Source organism: Rhineura floridana, chromosome 8 (genome assembly GCF_030035675.1).
Source record: "Rhineura floridana isolate rRhiFlo1 chromosome 8, rRhiFlo1.hap2, whole genome shotgun sequence".
Taxonomy (NCBI): Eukaryota; Metazoa; Chordata; class Lepidosauria; order Squamata; family Rhineuridae; genus Rhineura; species Rhineura floridana.
In genome coordinates, this window is record NC_084487.1 from 83,030,986 (window position 1) to 83,050,909 (window position 19,924).

At 39.2% G+C, this 19,924-nt stretch overlaps 1 protein-coding gene across 1 annotated transcript in view; it reads right to left on the minus strand.

Annotated features, from left to right (window-relative positions):
• Positions 1-19,924, minus strand: part of PDZRN4 (PDZ domain containing ring finger 4) — a 385,430-nt gene that overhangs the window by 141,785 nt on the left and 223,721 nt on the right. The window lies entirely within an intron of this gene.

Here is a 19,924-nt window from a genome sequence, read left to right on the forward strand (position 1 = left end):
ATGAGGGATTGCATAATGTAAATACTTAAGCAAATAATGGAGCTCCACTAAAGAAAGAAAAAAATAAAAAAGGAAAAGGAAAGGGAAAAATTGGATAATTTATTTAAAACTCACACTTTTATCACAACTACAATTATACCGAAGTAGCTATATTAAAGTTATTATATCTTTGCAAACAGAACAAGTATAAGCTGATGGAATCTGAGTTTGAAACTACCATCTTAAAGTAATAGATTGCTCCAGAAACGCCAATTGAGCTTGTTACTGGAATGATACATGTTTAGTCATGACACTCAATACTAATTTAAGTTCTTTAAACCTGCTTTAGGCAAACCAATTAACACTTTAATGTGAAGCTGCCTAAATGCCTCAATACTCAAATGAAAAGGAAAGATAAAACCTTGCAGACAAGGCCAGAAAATGTGTAATGAGTAAATCTTATCACAAAGCTCACATTGGACAGAATTGTTTCTAGCAGTCCTCATGGCTTCCAATTTATAAAGAAAAAAATAGTCTTTCAGGTCCTTGGCAATACAAGTGATCAATACAAAACACTGTCTTTTTAAAGGATCTTTGTTAGAGAAAGGACTCTCATTTTCTGCACTATTTCTCATTGCAGAAATATTAAATAGTTAATATACTGTTTGCTATATAAGAGTAACAAAACAAACCTAAACCTCTAATGGACTTATCTTTTACCCTGAAATTAAACCAAGTAATTTCTTCCACATCCGAAATAGCATTTATAAAGCCCTTTGGCTGGCAGGCACACTTCACCTTTCCCCATCTGCCTTCATGGATGGAATAGTTAGGCAAGACTCTCCTGGCTCACAAAATTAACTGTTTGAAGCAGCCTTCTGCATAAGAAAACAACAGACGCTGGATGGAGGTTGATCTCCTTTATGCACAGTCCATAAGCAAGGTGGTGAGAGGGGGGGAGCTACACTGCATGTGGAACAGAATCTCTGGATGCCAGCCATACTCTAATCTTGCCTCCTTTGGTATTGGCACAGATTACATAGCCATGTGGCCATCGGAATGAACATCTCATTTTTGCTCTGAACACCTGTGCCAGCTGGAGAACATATGAAGCTTCAGTATTTTAGAACTAGCTGGCTTAATAACAATTATTATTACATAGCTGCTCACTCTCTTAGCCATCCTGAACCAACATATGCTCAGGTGGATCCTGAGAGGTGGGATCACATGACACAGCCATCACTACTGATTTTGCCTCATGTGCTGGTTAATTAGCTTGTCACTTTTCGCCACTAACACATATTTTGTCTTCCTGATGGTATCTTTTTGCTTTCTTTCTACTAAGAATGTGGTTGATTAATATTATTTTAATAATGTCATCCACTGTAGCTCAGCGGTAGGGCCTCTGGCTTGCCTGCAAAAGGTCGCTTGTTCAATCTATGGTGTCTTCAGGTAGGGTTGGGAATGTCCCCTGCCTGAAGCCCTGGAGAGCTGCTGTTGTGTAGACAATACTGAGCTAGATGGATTTGGTATAAGGCAGCTTTCTAGGTTTCTGTGTAATGCAACTGTAAACATAAAAGCAAGTAAGATCATTGATACAAGCATCCCAATTCTTACCAGTTCTGATTAATGACCTTTTGCCTAGGTTGGTTGCAAGCAAGCAAGCAAGAAAACCCTTTGGCATTCCATTCTTTCCCTGTTGTACATATTGCACTAGCTTTAAAAAGAGAATTGAAAAAAAGAGAATTGAACACATTTGAAAGCTTGAAATGTTCCTGAACCCATCATTATTCCTAGATGCTCACACTACTGCTCTGTCTAAGCATGCTCATCTACCAGCTCTGGCTGGTGTACCAGCTATGCCCTCTCCTAGAAAGCAAAGATCCTGCTCCAATTCCACATATCTTAGTGACTTCTGATGTATTTTCTACACACTGAATTAGCATCATTACATTGGTACGCTTGCTCCATTAGACATGTTGCTTATTTCTTCTAAGAGAAGATGAAATTTCTTGATGCTGTCACTCTGGGTCCCCTCCCCTTTTTATTAAGTACACAGTTTGACACACTGCAATTTTGGATTCTCTCAGTTTCTCATTTTTCTAATCTTAAATTCAGTTCTCTACAATTCCACATCAGCTTGTGATTTGTTTTTTAAAAAATCCTCATGAAGCTTCATCAGCATTTTAGTGAGAATTTATATTAATATACACATTTTTGTATGCAATTCTGACTAATACACATTTTTTCAAAGCAATTTTCCACAATATAATGCATTTTATTGTTGTTCTCAGTAATACATGCATTTATATGCACATTTTACCCAACTATATGGTTTTTGTACACATTAATTGGCTGAAGAACTACACTGCAAAATCAGGAGTAGTGTGGATTTTGAAGGATGACAATCAAATTTCTCCCCCATTTCTAATATGTGCATAGGTTTGTTTGTTTCATATTACAAATGTTTTCCTTCTTTCAAGCAACTTTGCCAAATTATATTGCAAATTTTGATTGAGGAATGAAGTCCAAGCCTGCAGGTTCAAATGGAGGAATCTCATGTGCGAACAGGGAGCACACACAACACTTTCTACCAGGACAATGAATAAAAAGAAAAGCGGGAGGGACAGAGAGAGATAAAAATGTGAAGAGAACAGACTGAAAAAATGATAAAAGAAGAGGCACTCTGTAAAAATGAAAACAGAAAAGGAGAGGAATTAATCATATACAAAAGTAAGCTACTCTTAAACATTTATGCTTTAAATACTTTATGTGCTTTTTTCTTTATTATAATTGCAAAGGTTAAGAACATAACTTGCAACCTTATTGACCTCCTTTTATCCAAAACTTAATTATTGTTACTACAACAGTTCCTACTTGTGTTCCATACATGATAAATGAAGGTATGATGGTTTTTCAATTCACTCTAATGCAATGGTGTCCCTACTTCTTCAAAATTCTTTACATCAATAAAGATGCCACCAGAAAATGTACATGTGACCATAGCCACATTGTTCATGGTTAACTTTCACCATTTGTTTCTACTCATATATTAATGAGCAAATATCTATACAATATCTATGTATGGTGGTTGCAGTAAATATCCTGAAGCAGTAACACATTTTACTCTGGACAAGAAATTGCAAGTCAAAATGTATGCTGCTTCACATCTGTAAATTGCAACTCACTCTGTTCCTAAATCAATGAGAGAGGAGCAGCAGGTGGCCATTTGTGCTATAGTTATGTTTCCACATGCTGTTCAAAAGCCTGGGAGATATTTTAGCAAGAGCACAAGTGAGAAAAGAGCTTTCCAATCAAACTAAACTGGTTAAGAGAAACAACTCCTATTTATCATATTCTACTGAGAGATAAAAGTGCAGTCCACAATTTTCTAACCCTATGTTCCTAGATAAAGAAGGCTGTAACCTATTTTCCTTTGTTAGGGTTATAGCAAACTCTTAAGGGAAATTCACACAGAAAATGTAAGTAAGAATAGAACCCACTGGTACTGGCATTAATGTGTGGATATAACCTCAGATACAAGTTAAGTTTTATCATGTCACTGCACCTGAATGCAGCTTTTGAACAGAGCACTCAGCTCCCACACACAGAAGTTTGAATTGATACAAACTGTGACCAGTATTCAGAAAGAGCTCCCAGAAGGAGCTCAGGGATTCCTTCCACTTGCCAACTCTGCAACTCCTTGGGGCCTAAGATGTATAGAATGGTGGAGGCTGGAATCTGCTGGGACCACAGAGAACTCACCACTATTGCCCCTAACCCTCCGCCAAAAATTGGTTCTGGGGGGTAAGGAAGAAGCCCCTTGTTTTTCTTCTAAAGATCTATAGCATGGCCCTCCCTGGCTCTCCTTCTCCATGCTCAGTTCAGGTCTCTCCCTTTGGATTTCTGCTTCCTTCCAAGCTCTCTGTCCTTATTTCTCTCCCCCACCCCTTGCCACCATCCCTTTGCAGCTTTATGCTCTGTTTCTGAGTCCCAGTACTCCACAAAATGAATTGCTGGCTGCTGTGTTTCTGTTATCTGGTGTGCTACTGCTCAAGAGCATCTCATCAGGTGGGTGCAGACTCTTCTTGGTCCCAGTATGGCTCTGAAGGTGCTGCATCCTAATGTTGAGGCTAGTGGTGGTGACAAGATCCTAATGTTGAGGCTAGTGGTGGTGACAAGATCATGACAGCAGTGCTGGTGGCAGCTGGACAGCAAACCCCAGTGGCCTGATACACAGAACAACATTCTTATATATAAATTTATACCACCCTTGTGTAATTTTAACTGTTTCTCCATAGTGGTATGAAGCAAGCATGGGGAACCTGTGGCCTCTAGATATTTTGGGACTGCAACTAACATCAGTCCCAGCCAACACAACAAATAGTCAAGAATGGTGGGAGTTGTAGTTCAACAACATTTGGAGTACCATAAGTTCCTCATCCCTGGTATAAAGAAATAATCTCAGACAGCTTTTATCACATTTGTAAATGTCATAATTCAAACTTAAGGAACCAACAGACATCTTCAGGTGAAAAATTAATCTCTTGAGAAGAAGATAAGGTTGACTATGTAGTTCAGGAATGGGAAGCTTTTGGCCCTCCAGATGTTGGACTGTGCCTCCCACAATTGGCCATGCTGACTAGAGCTGATGGGTTGGAGACCAAACCCATCTAGAGGACCATAATTTCCCCACCCCCAATACAACAGATACAAGACTGGTTTCCTGTAGCAGTTCTCTTATCCACTTTTTTTCACTCTCCAACTTTCACATTCATACATAAATCGGGAATACCATGGTCTGAATGATCCTGACTTTGGTGTTCAGTGATATATCTTTGCATTTGAGGACCTTTTCTAGTTCTCTCACAGCTGCCCTCCCCAGTCCTAGCTTTCTTCTGATTTCTTGACTATTGTTTCCATTTTGGTTAAAGACTGCCAAGGTATTGATAATCCTAGACAAGTTCAGTGTCCTCATTGTCGACTTTAAAGTTACATAAATCTTTTGTTGTCATTACTTTAGTCTTTTTGACATTCAGCTGTAGTCCTGCTTTTGTGCTTTCCACTTTAACTTTCATCAGCATTTGTTTCAAATCACTACTGGTTTCTGCTAGTAGTATGGTATCGTCTGCATATCTTAAATTATTGATATTTTCCCTCCAATTTTCACACCTTTATCTTGGTCCAATCCCGCTTTCTGTATGATTTGTTCTCCATATAGATTAAACAAACGGGGTGATAAAATACACCTGTCTCACACCCTTTCTGATGGGGAACCAATTGATTTCTCCATATTCTGTCCTTACAGTAGCCTCTTGTCCAGAGTATAGGTTGCGCATCAGGACAATCAGATGCTGTGGCACCTCTATTTCTTTTAAAGCATTCCATAGTTTTTTGTGATCTACACAATCAAAGGCTTTGCTGTAATCTATAAAGCACAGGGTGATTTTCTTCTGAAATTCTTTGGTCCATTCCATAATACACAGTATTCATGACAGTCAGTTTTGTTAAAGATTTCAGGGTTGGTTTGTTTTTTAACAAAATGAACATTTGTTCACAAAATAAGTGATATCTCACTTAGTTCAGGAAAAGAAATCTAACAAAAAATGATTTCTTTAAATAAGCATCCCTTCTGTCTTTTTTTCGGGGGGGGGAGGACACTGGATACATTTGAAACATGACAACAAATAAAATCTTATGTATCTTTCTACTGCTGTTAGCTGTATTAGAAATTATATTTCTAATATTTGTAGTTATTACTACATTCTGCCATTGGGAGCAAAGCTATTTTGCACTGCAATGCAAATGACTACATTCATCATAAGAGCTTTGTTAGTTGTTCTTTGTGTTCCTTATCATTCCTTTCCAAAAGCCCACGTCTTCTACAGCAAGCACAGAGGTGTGTTAACAGCAGTCTCAGCCACTGTAAAAATCATCCTTATCAGAAAGAGCAGGGTGCAGTGGGAATGACCTGCCGAGTCACAGAATCTGCTCTCGTCTTCCTAACCCTTTTGTGCAAAGCATGGCTCTTTGTCTTCATGGTGTGAGCTGCCTTTTGACATGGTACAGGGTGCACAGACCCTCTTACCCGTCTAAAAGAACAATGCAAAATGTGGTCAGTTTTGAAAACTTTGCCATTGTTATCCATATATTTTTCCACAAAAAGAAAAAAAGAGAGAGAAAACATTATGAACAAGTCTCAAAATGACCAGGCTTTAAAAGAATTCAGAAAGGTACCATAGAAATCTCAGTGATAACAATCGGATTAGCAAATACAGTATAATACAGAAAATTTTAGGTAGGGCTATACAGTGGCTTGACAAGCAGACACAGGGGCCACAATCCTACAAACTGTGTACAGAGACCAGGATGAGGACAGGATACCACAGACATCTGTCATTATAACCATATAAGCTGTGTACCATGCCAAGTGGCCCACTGCTATTGTTCTCAGAAAAATCAATAGGGCTTCATGTGTGTGGAAGTGTGTGTGGGGGGGCAGAGATCCTGAGGAAGAATTAATTGCTGGATATGCATAAGGGAGGCATGAAGGACTTCTGTGTCACAAGGCATTCAGGAAAGTATTTGCACACCTGGTATGGCAGCATCCTGTCAATGGATGAGGTGCCACAGAGGTACACATCAAGTCATTTTGCACTTGGCCCTTAGTTGCACAAATTGCGCCCTAAATCATTCATTGCTTAACAGAGATCAGCATGTACTATAAGAGGACAGTCTCTCCTTGTTACTGCATATGAATCCATCTAAAAAGTTTCCATTGTCAATTTCCCTAGCAAGAGATTTCCCCCCAAAAAAGAATGGCAATGTTTTAACTCCTCCACCAGGTGTAGGACTTTAATCAAAGACAGATAAGTAGAAAATCTAGATAATTACCAGTTTTATCCACTGCAACATGATTTTTAAAATTTAATTATAACAGAAAATACATATAACATGTAATACAAGCAGATGCATGGCATAGCATAATTAGCAGTTGGGGGATACTAATGTAAGATTCTCAAATGCTATTTCAAGCAGTCCAACAATTGTACCAATCTTAAATTCTATGCTAGCTGAAGTATTTGGGACTTTTTAGTTTAGAAAAAAAATAGATGAAAGGGAAACATTGTTATGTGCCTTCAAGTCAATTTTGACTTATGGCAACCCTAGTAAACAGTGACCTCCAATAGCATCTGTTGTAAACCACCCTGATCAGATCTTGCAAGTTCAGGTCTGTTACTTCTTTTATGGAATCAATCCATGCTATCTTGGCATCTAGGCCTATCAGTAGTATATTATAAGCAGTGCTTTCTGACACGAATTAAAAGAACTATACTCCCTGTATCATTCTCAGGATGTTATATCATCCATCAAAATACCAACATGGCCCCCTAACATGACCGAAAGCACAATTTGTTGTTGTTGTTGTTATGTGCCTTCAAGTCAATTACGACTTACGGCAACCCTATGAATCAGCGACCTCCAACAGCATCTGTCATGAACCACCCTGTTCAGATCTTGTAAGTTTAGATCTGTGGCTTCCTTTATGGAATCAATCCATCTCTTGTTTGACCTTCCTCTTTTTCTACTTCCTTCTGTTTTTCCCAGCATTATGGTCTTTTCTAGTGAATCCTGTCTTCTCATGATGTGTCCAAAGTATGATAACCTCAGTTTCATCATTTTAGCTTCTAGTGACAGTTCTGGTTTAATTTCTTCTAACACCCAATTATTTGTCTTTTTTGCGGTCCATGGTATGCACAAAGCTCTCCTCCAACACCACATTTCAAATGAGCTGATTTTTCTCTTCTCCGCTTTTTTCACTGTCCAACTTTCACATCCATACATAGAGATCGGGAACACCATGGTCTGAATGATCCTGATGTTAGTGTTCAGTGATGCATCTTTGCATTTGAGGACCTTTTCTAGTTCCCTCATAGCTGCCTCCCCAGTCCTAGTCGCCTTCTAATTTCTTGACTATTGTCTCCATTTTGGAATGACTGCCAAGGTATTGATAATCCTTGACAAGTTCAATGTCCTCACTGTCAACTTTAAAGTTACATAAATCTTCTGCTGTCATTACTTCTTGACGTTCAGCTGTAGTCCTGCTTTTGTGCTTTCCTCTTTAACTTTCATCAGCATTCGTTTCAAATAATTACTGGTTTCTGCTAGTAGTATGGTATCATCTGCATATTTTAAATTATTGATATTTCTCCCTCCATTTTTCACACTTCCTTCATCTTGGTCCAATCCCGCTTTCTGTATATGTTCTGCATATATTAAACAATAGGGTGATAAAAAAACACCCCTGTCTCACACCCTTTCCAATGGGGAACCAATCGGTTTCTCTTACAGTAGCCTCTTGTCCAGCATATAGGTTGCATATCAGATGCTATGGCACATACCCTCCCTTACTAGGAAAACATAGTAAGAGGTTTGTTAATTTTAAATTTTATTGTGTGTATATTGTCCATAGACCAATTACACAAAGTCTGCAGAGTTCACTAGAATAACATAAATGTTTCAGATAATTTATTATTGACTCAGAATAGTTTTATATATTCTGCTGTCAGTTTGTTTCTCATTTTAACAATAGCAGACAAAAACCTAGCTGTTTTTTGTTTTGTAAAACAAGATCTGGTATCTTGTAATAGAAAATTGACATAAATCTCAAAAGACATTCCTGGGAAAGATACAAGCAGTGGATAAATAAATGCTTCCACTGTCTATATTGCATTGAAAACAATTTATATGAATCCAGTTTTCCACTTCCTCAGACCAACGTGGACACTGATATTCTGTGGTGGAATTCTTGCCATATAGTCCATCTGTTTTTTTGTGGAAGGGAGTTTTTTTCCCCTTCATCACTCATAATACTAGAATCCATCATCACCCAGTGAAATTGATTGGGATTGGATCAGAACAGACAAAAATATAAAGCAAAATCAACTTACGGAATTCATTGCCACAAAATGGTGTAGATATCTGTAGAGGGGGATTAGGCAAATTCATGGAAGATATACCTTTTAGTTCTGATGGCTTGATGGAATCTCCATATTCAGAGGAAGCATATTTCTGAAGAACAGGCACTGGTTATTAATATGAGGGGTGGGGTGAGCTATGTGCCCTGCTTGTGAGCTTCCCAGAAGCATCTAACTAGCCACTTTTGGAAACAGGATACTGCACGATACAAATAATTGGTGTGGTCTCGGCAAATTCTTCTTATGGCCATGAAGTGGCCTTATCAAAGGTCTTAAGCCAGTCTGTTTCTATTATAAAATGCAACTGTACATAGTAAAATATGAGGTTTTAATCTTTTAACATTGGAGTAACATGGGGAGCTACCATTGGTCCACACACTGACTTGTAGCATCCCTCTGGGGGTTCAGACAGAGATCTTTTACTGCCCAACTGGAGATGCTGGGGGCTGAATCTGAGACATTTTGCATGCAAAACATGTACTCAACCACTAAGCTATCACCCTCTCCATTGAGGGAATTACTGTCAGAGTAGTTTAAAAGATTTTTATATACTTCAAAAATTGCACCATATATGTTTGATTTGAACTTTTCCCCATCCAGACCATGTAGCTTGCTAGGGAGAGATAATTTACAGTGGCAAGGGAAGTGGACAGTGTTAGGTTGAGTTACAGTGTTGTGACTAGGAGTAGGTGCCCTCATTGGAACGGTTAGGGGAAAAGGGTGGGAGATCAGACAAGTTCCATCAATTTCACTCTGGAGGGAGAGTTCTGGTGTTTCCTGAACAAGCAGCATGCACACATATACACTTTGGCTGTTGTGTCCATTGCCCTGAGTGCTTCTTGTCATCTGGGAGATGTCACAAAATTGGCCTGTGTAGAGCACATTTCCCACCTTCTCCAGGGCACTGGAAAAGAAGGCAGTATACTGCTAGGAATTGCTGATTTGGCTCATTTGTATTAAGATTCTTTTGTCACAACATTGTAGGTGGACTGCTAATTGAGGAAGAGGCAGGAAAGGGTAAGGCAAAGGGAATGTAACACCTTGATAGAAAATAGAAGAGATCAAGACAGCTCCAAGGGCTGTTATTGCTTTAGGGACATGAGGGTGGGGCTGTCAGCTGACAGCAGGTGCCATTTGACGGGCAGAGAAGAGACCAGACTTGCCTTGTTAGAGGCAGCTCAGTGGCGGGCTGCTCCATGGGGTGAATCAGTAGGACATCCATGTCAGGCCTCAGGGCCATAAGGACTCCTCTGGCTCTCTTCACCACTAGTCTTGACTACAGTTCAAATGTCTGAATGTTTATTGTTATTCAATAAAATGTTTTGGCCCATTTAAATCAACTTATGCCATCTATTTATTGCTATTTGCAAATAGCTTACCACTTACGGTCTGGTCCCCTTAGTTTAAAAACCTGTGATTTTCATTTGTAATAGTTTGTATTGTTTTATACTGTATTTTAATTGTTGCATTTCTTTTGTGAGCTACCCAAAGAATGTATGGTGCAGCTACATAAATTTAGGTAGATCAATGAATTAATAGATAAATAATTAACACACATTTAGGCATCATTACCATTATTATACAGCCAGGAGAGTGGCTGTATGCTATAGCCAGTGTGGATTTTTCACATTCCGCAATGTTAAATTGAAAATACCCCCATGCCATTCTGATGCTTCCCATAAGCTCATTTCAAAACAAAACCTTACAAAACTTAAGAGTCGTGAACTCAGAAACGCTTGCTTAACAACCCTCTCAATTTTCATGGCGATACACAAAACAGTCAGAAAGAATACAGAGTTCAAAGTCTAAAAAGAGAGAGAAAAAACTCAAAGCCCTTTTGGACTTTTTTCTCTGAGAGTTCTCATAATCTGTTGAAATTCATTAAAAGATCAGCCATGTTCACAGAGTACCTGTAATCCTATTACTGACCTTGCCCCATACTCAGACCTTCATCTTTTGCAGTTTAAAAGTTAAAAAAAATGCCTGGCTGATTTTTAATTAATTTAAGAAATTTTGGCTTGAACTCAATGATAGTGTCAGGCATGCTCAGTAAGAATCAACTGTCAGTGTTCTAAAAACCAGACTCACAGCTGCTTGGCTTTGCTAATCAGGGGGCCACACCCACACCAGACTTTGATATCACTTCAGACAGAATTGGCTTCCCCCAAAGAATCCTGGGAAGTGTAGTTTGTGAAGGGTGCTAAGAGGAGACTCCTATTCCACTGACAGAGCTCCAGTGGCCAGACTGGTTTAACAGTCAGCCACTCTGATTGAAGGTCTGTGAGGGGAACAGGGTGTCTCCTAGCAACTCTCAGCACCCTTCACTAACTACACTTTCCAGGATTCTTTGAGACAAGCCATGACTGTCTAAGGAGAAATAAAGGCCTGGTGTGGATGTGGCCAGGGACAGATTTGGTTTAAATTTGGGCGGAGGCTACATGTGCCTGCTATAGAATAAAAAGGTGGGGAAAACGCTGAAAAGCAATGACACTGTTCACGTTTTCCTTTTGGAAAGGTAAGGGGCTTCCCCTCTGCCCAGTGCCCACCCACCCAATCTCCTTCCCCCCTCCTCCTACCCTCCCTGCCCCTCCCCTGGGTCAGTGTTGGACTACAACCTGGGAGACCAGGGTTCAAATCCCCACACAGCCATTAAGCTCACCAAGTGACCTTGGGCCAGTCACTGCCTCTCAGCCTCAGAGGAAGGCAATAGTAAAACCACCTCTGAATACTGTTTACCATGAAAACGCTATTCATAGGGTCGCCATAACTCAGGATCGACTTGAAGGCAATACATTTCCATTTTTAAACATGATTGCACAGAAATAAATCCCATTAAATTCAGAAAGTAAGCAAATGATCAAACCCACCCTCCGTTCTCCCTCCTATCCCATTCTTCTTGCCCCTCCCCTCCCCCTCCCCTTCCTCCTCCCCATGGTCAGTTTTACCTATCTTCAGCATCATTGCACAGGAGTAAATACCATTGAACTCTATAAGCATGCAAATGATCAAACCTGCCCCCTCCCTCTTCTTTTGCCCCCTCCAATCCGCTCCTTCCCCTTCCCCCTCCCTCTCTGTCAGTTTTACCTATCCTAACCACAATTGCATAGGAGTAAATCCCATTTAACTCAGTAAGCATGCAAATGATCAGACTTGTCTTTCCCCTTCTTCCCTTCTCCCCTCCCTTCCTCCTCCCCTCCCCTCTTCCTTCCTTCTGCCTTGCTCACTCCAGCCCTCCCTTCCCCCCGGTCAGTTTTTTCTTATCCTAAGCATAATTGCATGGGAGTAAATCCCACTGACCTCAATAAACACGCAAATGATCAAACCTGTCCTTCTCCTCTCCTCTCCCTCCTGCCTGCTCCCATCCCCTTCCTCCCCTCGGCCCTTCCTCCCCTCCCTCCTCCTCCTCCTCCCCATCCCCTGTGGTCAGTTTCACCTATCCTAAGCATGATTGCAGAGGAGTAAATCCCACTGAACTCAATAAGCATTCAAATGATCAATCCATTCTCAGCAAACTTGCATAGGATCCCATTTCTTACCTCCCGGATTAAAAAGCAGCGAAATTCACTAATAGGCAAAAAAAACCTTGCGGTTTAAGAACATACCTATATCCCACAGATATTTCTATCAAATGTTACAAAGCAGGGAAATTGGGCAGCTATAATGAATGCACCAGGGGATCAGGAGACCTGACCTCCTCTCTGAGATATTGTACTGCCCTACAAATTTGTCAAAATGGAAACACAATTTGGGTTGGTCTGTCACAGTCCAATCCACTTCCTGTGCAGCTTGGAAGAATTTGGTAACATGTGCCTCTGAGCATATGGTGAGTGGTGGCAACACCTGTAATCAGCCCAACAGAAACAAGACATGTGCTGTGCTGATCTTGTTTTAGCAGGGAGGAAGCAACATTATTAAGACAGTTGACATAGTTCAGATGGTCACTTTAAATATGTCTGATTTACTTTGCAATTTTAGTGAAGCTTCCTATAGGAAATAATTTTCTTTTGTTTCTATTTCTGTGAATATGTGCACAGCACACTTTGCAAAATTTACACTATAAAAGCTCCAAAAATAATTGTGGAATAATGGCACTGACTATTCTGCACAATAGTCTGCAGTAGACATGAGGCGTGCCTCAATTTGCACAAGATAAAACAGTGGGAGGTGAAATATATTCTAGCAAAATTCTAGGTGTGCTTTATGTTTTTAACTGACCATGTCCACCTTGCCTTAAATAAAGTGGTTTAAACACAGCAGACTGAAAACATGCATCCTCTTTTTTCCAACAGCTAGAGTCATTGCTGAAGTAGCAACATATTGTAATCAGTCTGATTTTATATCAAACTGCAATTTCAGTTTCAATTGTTAATGCACCCAAAATAGAAATAGAACATAACCTCCAATTTGAAACACAAAAGGCTGTCTTTACCATCAGAGAGCTTCGGTGATGGGGCAGTATACAAATGTAATAAATAAATAAATAAATAAATAAGACATTGACCAATAAAAAGTCTTTGAAATTAATAAAAATATATTTGACACAGATTTCTAGGATAAAAAATGAGAGAGAATTTTTTTTTAGATTCTCTGTAGAACGTTAGAGTAACACAGGAAAGAAGCAAAGTTAGAACACCACCAACAAACATACAAAAATATAATTCTCCATCTTTGGAGATGGCAGGTGTTGCCACCACTCACCATATGCTCAGAGGCACGTTACCAAATTCTTCCAAGCTACACAGCAAGTGGATTGGACTGTGAAAGACCAACCCAAATGGTGTTTTGACAAATTTGTAGGACAGTACAATATCTCAGAGAGGAGGTCAGGTCTCCTGCTCCCCTGGTGCATTCACTATAGCTGCCCAATTTCCCTGCTTTGTAACATTTGATAGAAATATCTGTGGGCTATAGGTACGTTCTTAAACTGCAAGGTTTTTTGCCTATTAGTGAATTATTATTGATTGATTGATGTACTGCTTATATGCCCAAATGGCTTCCCTCTTAAAAGACTTTCAGGAGAAGCAGAATGTGATTTGCTCCATTCAGGTAGAATGCAGGAACTAATCATCTCCCTCCAAGACTTCCAAATTGAAAGGTTTTGAATCATTAAATAAAATCATTCTGATGTTTTAAGCAATCCTGAATTCCTTGAAGAAATATCTCATTACCAGATGGCAGATTTTTTTGAACTTGACAGAAATGAAGACCAACACCATGTTTTACTGAAATAATGTCATAGTCCATAACTGGTGGAATGATTATACTGAAAAGAGAAACACAGCATGGATGAAGATGTTAACAATTACAGTTGGCTACCTGATATGGCCAATATAGCAAAATCTTCCTGTTTCCATAAATGAGGAAGAGGAGAAGGTATTACTACTGACCAGCAGTTTTGCTGTACTGAAGATTATATTTCACTACAGAGTGGTCAAACAGACAGAAATCTATGATTGTCTCCTTGCCCTATGAAAAAGTAATATTGATATTAAAAGATGACTAAATCTCTCAGATGCAACAGATCCATTACAAGATGTACTGAGTGCATAATTAACCATTGCTAACACTTAGTGGAAAATTTGAAAAGGAGAAAAAATTATTCAAGTGGTGCATAAACTATTCACAAACCTGCCAAAATTATATAAATGAAAATGTCAGAATGAACGCATGCACTAGTCCAACTATGTTTATGATCCCCTGCCAGAAGATGTATAAATAGGAAAAATTTACCACTCATTCACTTGGGGCTAATGAAACAGAACTAAGATCACATGCACAGCATCACTCATGTGCAAGACATTTGCAACTTCTCGACTTCATATGGAGCGGCCTTGTTCAAGTCACATACCCTGGTACAATGGTCATTATTTTTCTCTCTTGGTTCTGTTTCACCAGTAAGTTGTAATTGTTCTGGAAGTTTAATTTTTCTCAAGCTAATGTTAATTTAATGAGCATTCATTCCACATTTATGAATGCACTTCTACAGAGATTTTTTAATATCTTAGATCTATAAGTGTCTCCACACAATCAAGAGACAGTGGAGCTGTGCTGCTAGCCCATCCAGAGGTGTCACGTGTCTCTCCCCATTTCCATCCCAACATCCATGTTTTAGGTGTCAACATCAGGGTAGGTGAAGCCTATGGATGTAGCTTTCCTGGGTATTGGAACTCTTGCATGTTCTGGGGAAAGCTGCACCTGAAGGCTTCACATAAGCAAATGTCCATGTCTAACACATGGACAGCCAGTGTGGAGAAGTGGTTAGAGTGTTGGACTATGATCTGGGAGATCAGGATTCAAATCCCCGTTCAGCCATGAAACTCACTGGGTGACCTTGGGCCAGTCACTGCCTCTCGATCTAACCTATCTCACAAGGTTGTTGTGAGGATAAAATGGAGGGGGGGACTATGTATGCCACATTGAGCTCCTTGGAAGAAAACTGGGATATAAATGCAACAACAGTAAAACATGAATGCTATGCATGGGGCCAGGGAAAGCCGTACAACCTCAGAAGTGGTGCCAGTTGTGCCCATTGATTGCATGGAGCCTCCTGCATGTAAGTAATGTGTGAAGGGAGTGACAGCGTTAATCCCATTCATGATGCCACTCTAGATTGGCTGAGTTACATTTGTACCAGACCAGCTCAGGGACACTAAGGACTCAGGGTAAGCTAAGAACATATCTTATGTCCTTTGGAACTCAAACACCATAGATTGAGGTAGAGCACATACCAGTGGAAGAAGAAAGCGTTTCCATCTGAGGCAGCTTGAACTATGGTGTTCCAGTTTCTTTGTCTGCTGACTATTCCCCTCCTGGAATCTATAAGAACAGCTACCACTGCCAAAAGTGTGAGCCAAAGGACAAGAAGATAAAGGGTTCTTAGTCATTAGAGTGTTGCCAGAGGCTTGCCTAACCTCACTGCCTGTAATGGTGTCTTTATGACTTTTTATAATTATAATATTTTTATTAGGATTTAGTATAATTTTAATAACTTGGATTCTATTACAGCACATTACCTTGTGATATGCCTGGCATGATTTATACTGTGGCTTTCTTCCAGTGATGGTATGTTCTGCTGGAATACAAGGGATCCTATTCCAATGCCTTGCAATCAATCCTATTTCCTAACTGCTGGTAAGCTTTTGCAGAATGTTTTATAGCTGGTCTTTTTCTGGGAATAGAATTGTTTCAGATGTGTGATGCTATTGAAATGGTAACATCTTGGACATGTTTTAAGGGCTGTAGGCATTCAGCTGGATGGCTAGGGAGGATGGGCTACCATTAGCACTGTAAGGCCATTCGCACTCTAAGTAGGAAGTATTATGGTGGTCAAGGAGCAGAGGATATTGTGGCAGGGAGAATGGATGGGCCATGTAAGGGGCAGATGCAGTACTCTTCTGCACACAACTGCCCCTCCTGATCAATCCTCTGACTTGAACAACACTGGTGGCCACTCTGCAATCCTACCAAGCCTGAAGATGTTGCTTTTAAGTGCCAAATCAGTTATAAGGAAAAAACAACCTGGTTTGTGTAACAGAAATCTGGCTAGATTAAGGAGGACTGAATCTCTCCCAGATGGGTCTGCCAGGTTTCCAAGTGAAGCACCAACCTCAACTTGGCTGGCAGGGTGGAGAAATTGCTGTTGTCCATAAGGATTTCATCTCTCTATTCAGACACTCCGTTCAGCAGTCTGCCAATTTTGATAGTCTATATATAATGTTGGGCACTCAAAAAGGGGTTAGTGCACCATCCACCCCACTGCCTAACAGTCTTCCTGCCTAAGCTGGCAGAGGTAGCTTTAGGAGTAGGAGGTTCTTCCAAGGATCCAAGGCTGAGTAACATCCACACTGAAGCCACCTCTATGATAACCATGGCCCTGTCTCTGATCATATATAGTTCAGCATGTAAACTGGACTTGTTTTTCTGGTCTGATTGAAAGGGGATATGATTTGTGGGTTACAGCACCTACCATGACTCCATTGCCATGGACAGGTCACTATCTAGTTAAGTTTGAGCTGCATGCTCCCCCAGATCTCCACTGAAGCAATGAAGATAGCAAATAAGGTAGGAGCAATGACCCATCCCTGTTTTACGCCTGATCCGACTCTGAATGGATCGCTCTGAAAGCCATTGTTGTCCAAAATTGTTGCTGTCATGTTGTCATGAAGGAGTCACAAGATATTCACAAAATGTGGGGTAGAAATATACTGGATAAAAAAAACCTTAGCATGTAAAATGTGGCTGGTTTACTTGTTGCCATATTCAACTGAAAAAGGATCTCAGATAGTAGGCTGGAAAAGATTTCTGTCTGAGATCTAGGAGAGCCATCATCAGTAAAAGTAAACAGTAGATAGGTAAATAGCCTAAGTAAAAGAAATCTTTATATATTTATAGACACTCAAAAATGTACTTTGGATTGCATCCCCTGTGTTTAATCCAAAGTCATCTTATTTTAAAACACTCTCATTTCCTTAATGTATACTGTACTTAAAGAAAGCCATCAGGTTCATATTTCTATTTTGATGGTGACTGAGAGAACAATTAAATATCTAAACATATTTAATTGTTTAATTTTTTGTTTCTGTTTTATGGCAGAATATATTAATCTGTGTTTTAGGAATGTTGTTAAAAGTCTCACTTGGAAACCTTTGGGTAACAAGTGTCCAACAAAAACAACAGAATGCCTGCTTTGGGTGAAATTTGGGTGGATTTTGTAACGGACAATCAGTAGGCTTATTTCTGAAAGCAAGTTTAATTAACTGGAAGCAGACATTCCCAAACAAAGAGATACTTTCACTATCTGCAGGTTCATTTGTATTTCACTATGCAACAATCCTGTTAGCCAAGACAAAATCACCTGAAGTTCATAAAAAGTCATTCATTTTTTTTACAGTTAATCAACTGAAAGGAGAACATATTATTGTCAGGACCTTCTCTAGTAAAATGATATCTTGTTTTAAGTACAGGAGCAATTTAAAAATAAGACCCTCTGAAATATCCAGTGAAAAAGGCAGGACAAGTACACAACAAAAGTTTCATCTGGAAGAGCCACCTCTAGATGAGTGGATTTTTCATGATTATAATCACCCTATAATTACTTAAGTGATCCTGAAAAAAACAGCCTGTATAGTAACATGAATAGTTAAATATTATAACTTTATATTATCATTATTATTATAGGCTAGAGTTAGACTCTACCTGTTGGGCTTTCCTTTGCTCTGCTTTTTAGTTTCATTTTCTGTTGTATTCTCTGCTCAGCCAACAATAAAGAAACATGTTTGCATGCAGTAAGAAATAAGAATTTGTTTATTCCTCAGTTATTATGATGAGTAGAGCAGGATTGGGTGATTATTGCTAAAGGATATAATAAAGAGATAAAGTGATCTGAAAAAATAGTAACCCTAAGTTACCCTTTACTCTTTTAAAGAAAGCACTCACTAGCCTCACAATCATAGTGGCTTTTCTCCCCTTCTTTTTCTAGAGAACTTGATGTCAAAGGATGAAAAAAGCCCTTGAGAAATAGAAATACTGCTCTGTACACTACAGCTAGCTAGCTGGCTGGCTGGCCACCACTTAGGCTGTAACTCAGGCCTAATTCCTAATTTTCTCAATATGTGTAGTCCAGCATAAGGCCTTTTCAGGGTTTCTGGACAGAAAAATTAACCCAGCAATGAATAAAATAAATCCAATTGCTTTCCACAATTAGTTTCCAGTTGCTTAGTTAGTCCTTTATGTAGCAGCCAGTTAAAAAGTTTTCCCTTGATTGTCCAACAGTAAGGAAAATCTAAAGGTCAGGAACAAGACTAGAAGGAAAGACCTTCAAGGAGGAGTTAACAAACAAACCCTAAAATATTATTTTCTGTCTGCCCTTCCCAAAACTTGTAGTATGGACAAGCTTGTTTTTCAGGTGGACTCTAAAACTTAGATACCTAATGCAGTATATCTAAAGTTCACTTGTCTTTACCAAAGTAGTTCAGTTCATGAAGAATCATAACACAGACCACAAGTAAAAGAGGACTGTAGCTACAGGCAAATCTTCCTAATTGTCTCCAACATATTTAAAGGCCCATCATAATGTGAAGCCCTAAGCTATGGCTTACTTGACTTGTTCCTAAATCTAGCACTGACAGGTAGCTAATCTTCTGGGAACCAAGGGCCATAGTCAACCCTCGAGGGAATACATGATTAAGTGGGTGTAGATGAAATGTCTAACTGGGTATGACCTTTTTTTTTAATGCCGCATTTTGGGTGGTCTTGGGGGATCGCAAAAACCTTTTGGAATCATGGAATCATGGTAGGGAATCTATGGGAATGGTCAGAAAAATATACATAATTTCTTAAAAATTAAAAATGTTGAGGGAACTTCAGGGGCCATCAAAAACCCTTTTCATTTTAGGCTTCACGATATCACAATGGGGTATCAATGGAGCAGTAAGTAAAAAAAAGTTTAAAAATTAATTTTAAAATTATTTTAATATTTTTATTAAAAACCGTTCTTTAAAAGGTCAGATTGGGGGGTCTTGAGGGCACAGAAAACTTCTTGCAGGACCATATATGGCCCATAGTTTAGTTACCCCAGCTTTAGCTATAGTATTCAAAACTCTTAAAATGAATTTTTATATAACTAAATCATTAACCTATTTATTTATATTCTAGAAACAAAAAAAAAAGTCTTGGAATTCAGGAAAAAAATAAGTGTCTTACACTTGTACTCCAAAAAGCAAGGAAACTGCATATTAAACTTCCCATCTTAACTTGTGCACCACTGTAAGAAGTGAAGACATTATATAGTCTTACAGTTTAGAATACATGCACCCACACTTTATGTATAGAATAACAAGGATGACACTAGCAACACCAAGGGAAATTAGTGAATTGGAATATTACAGGCATATTACAGGATCATGTAGCTTTAGTACGGAACCAATCTGATGCTCATCTAATTCATCTCAAACCAATACAGAATCCAC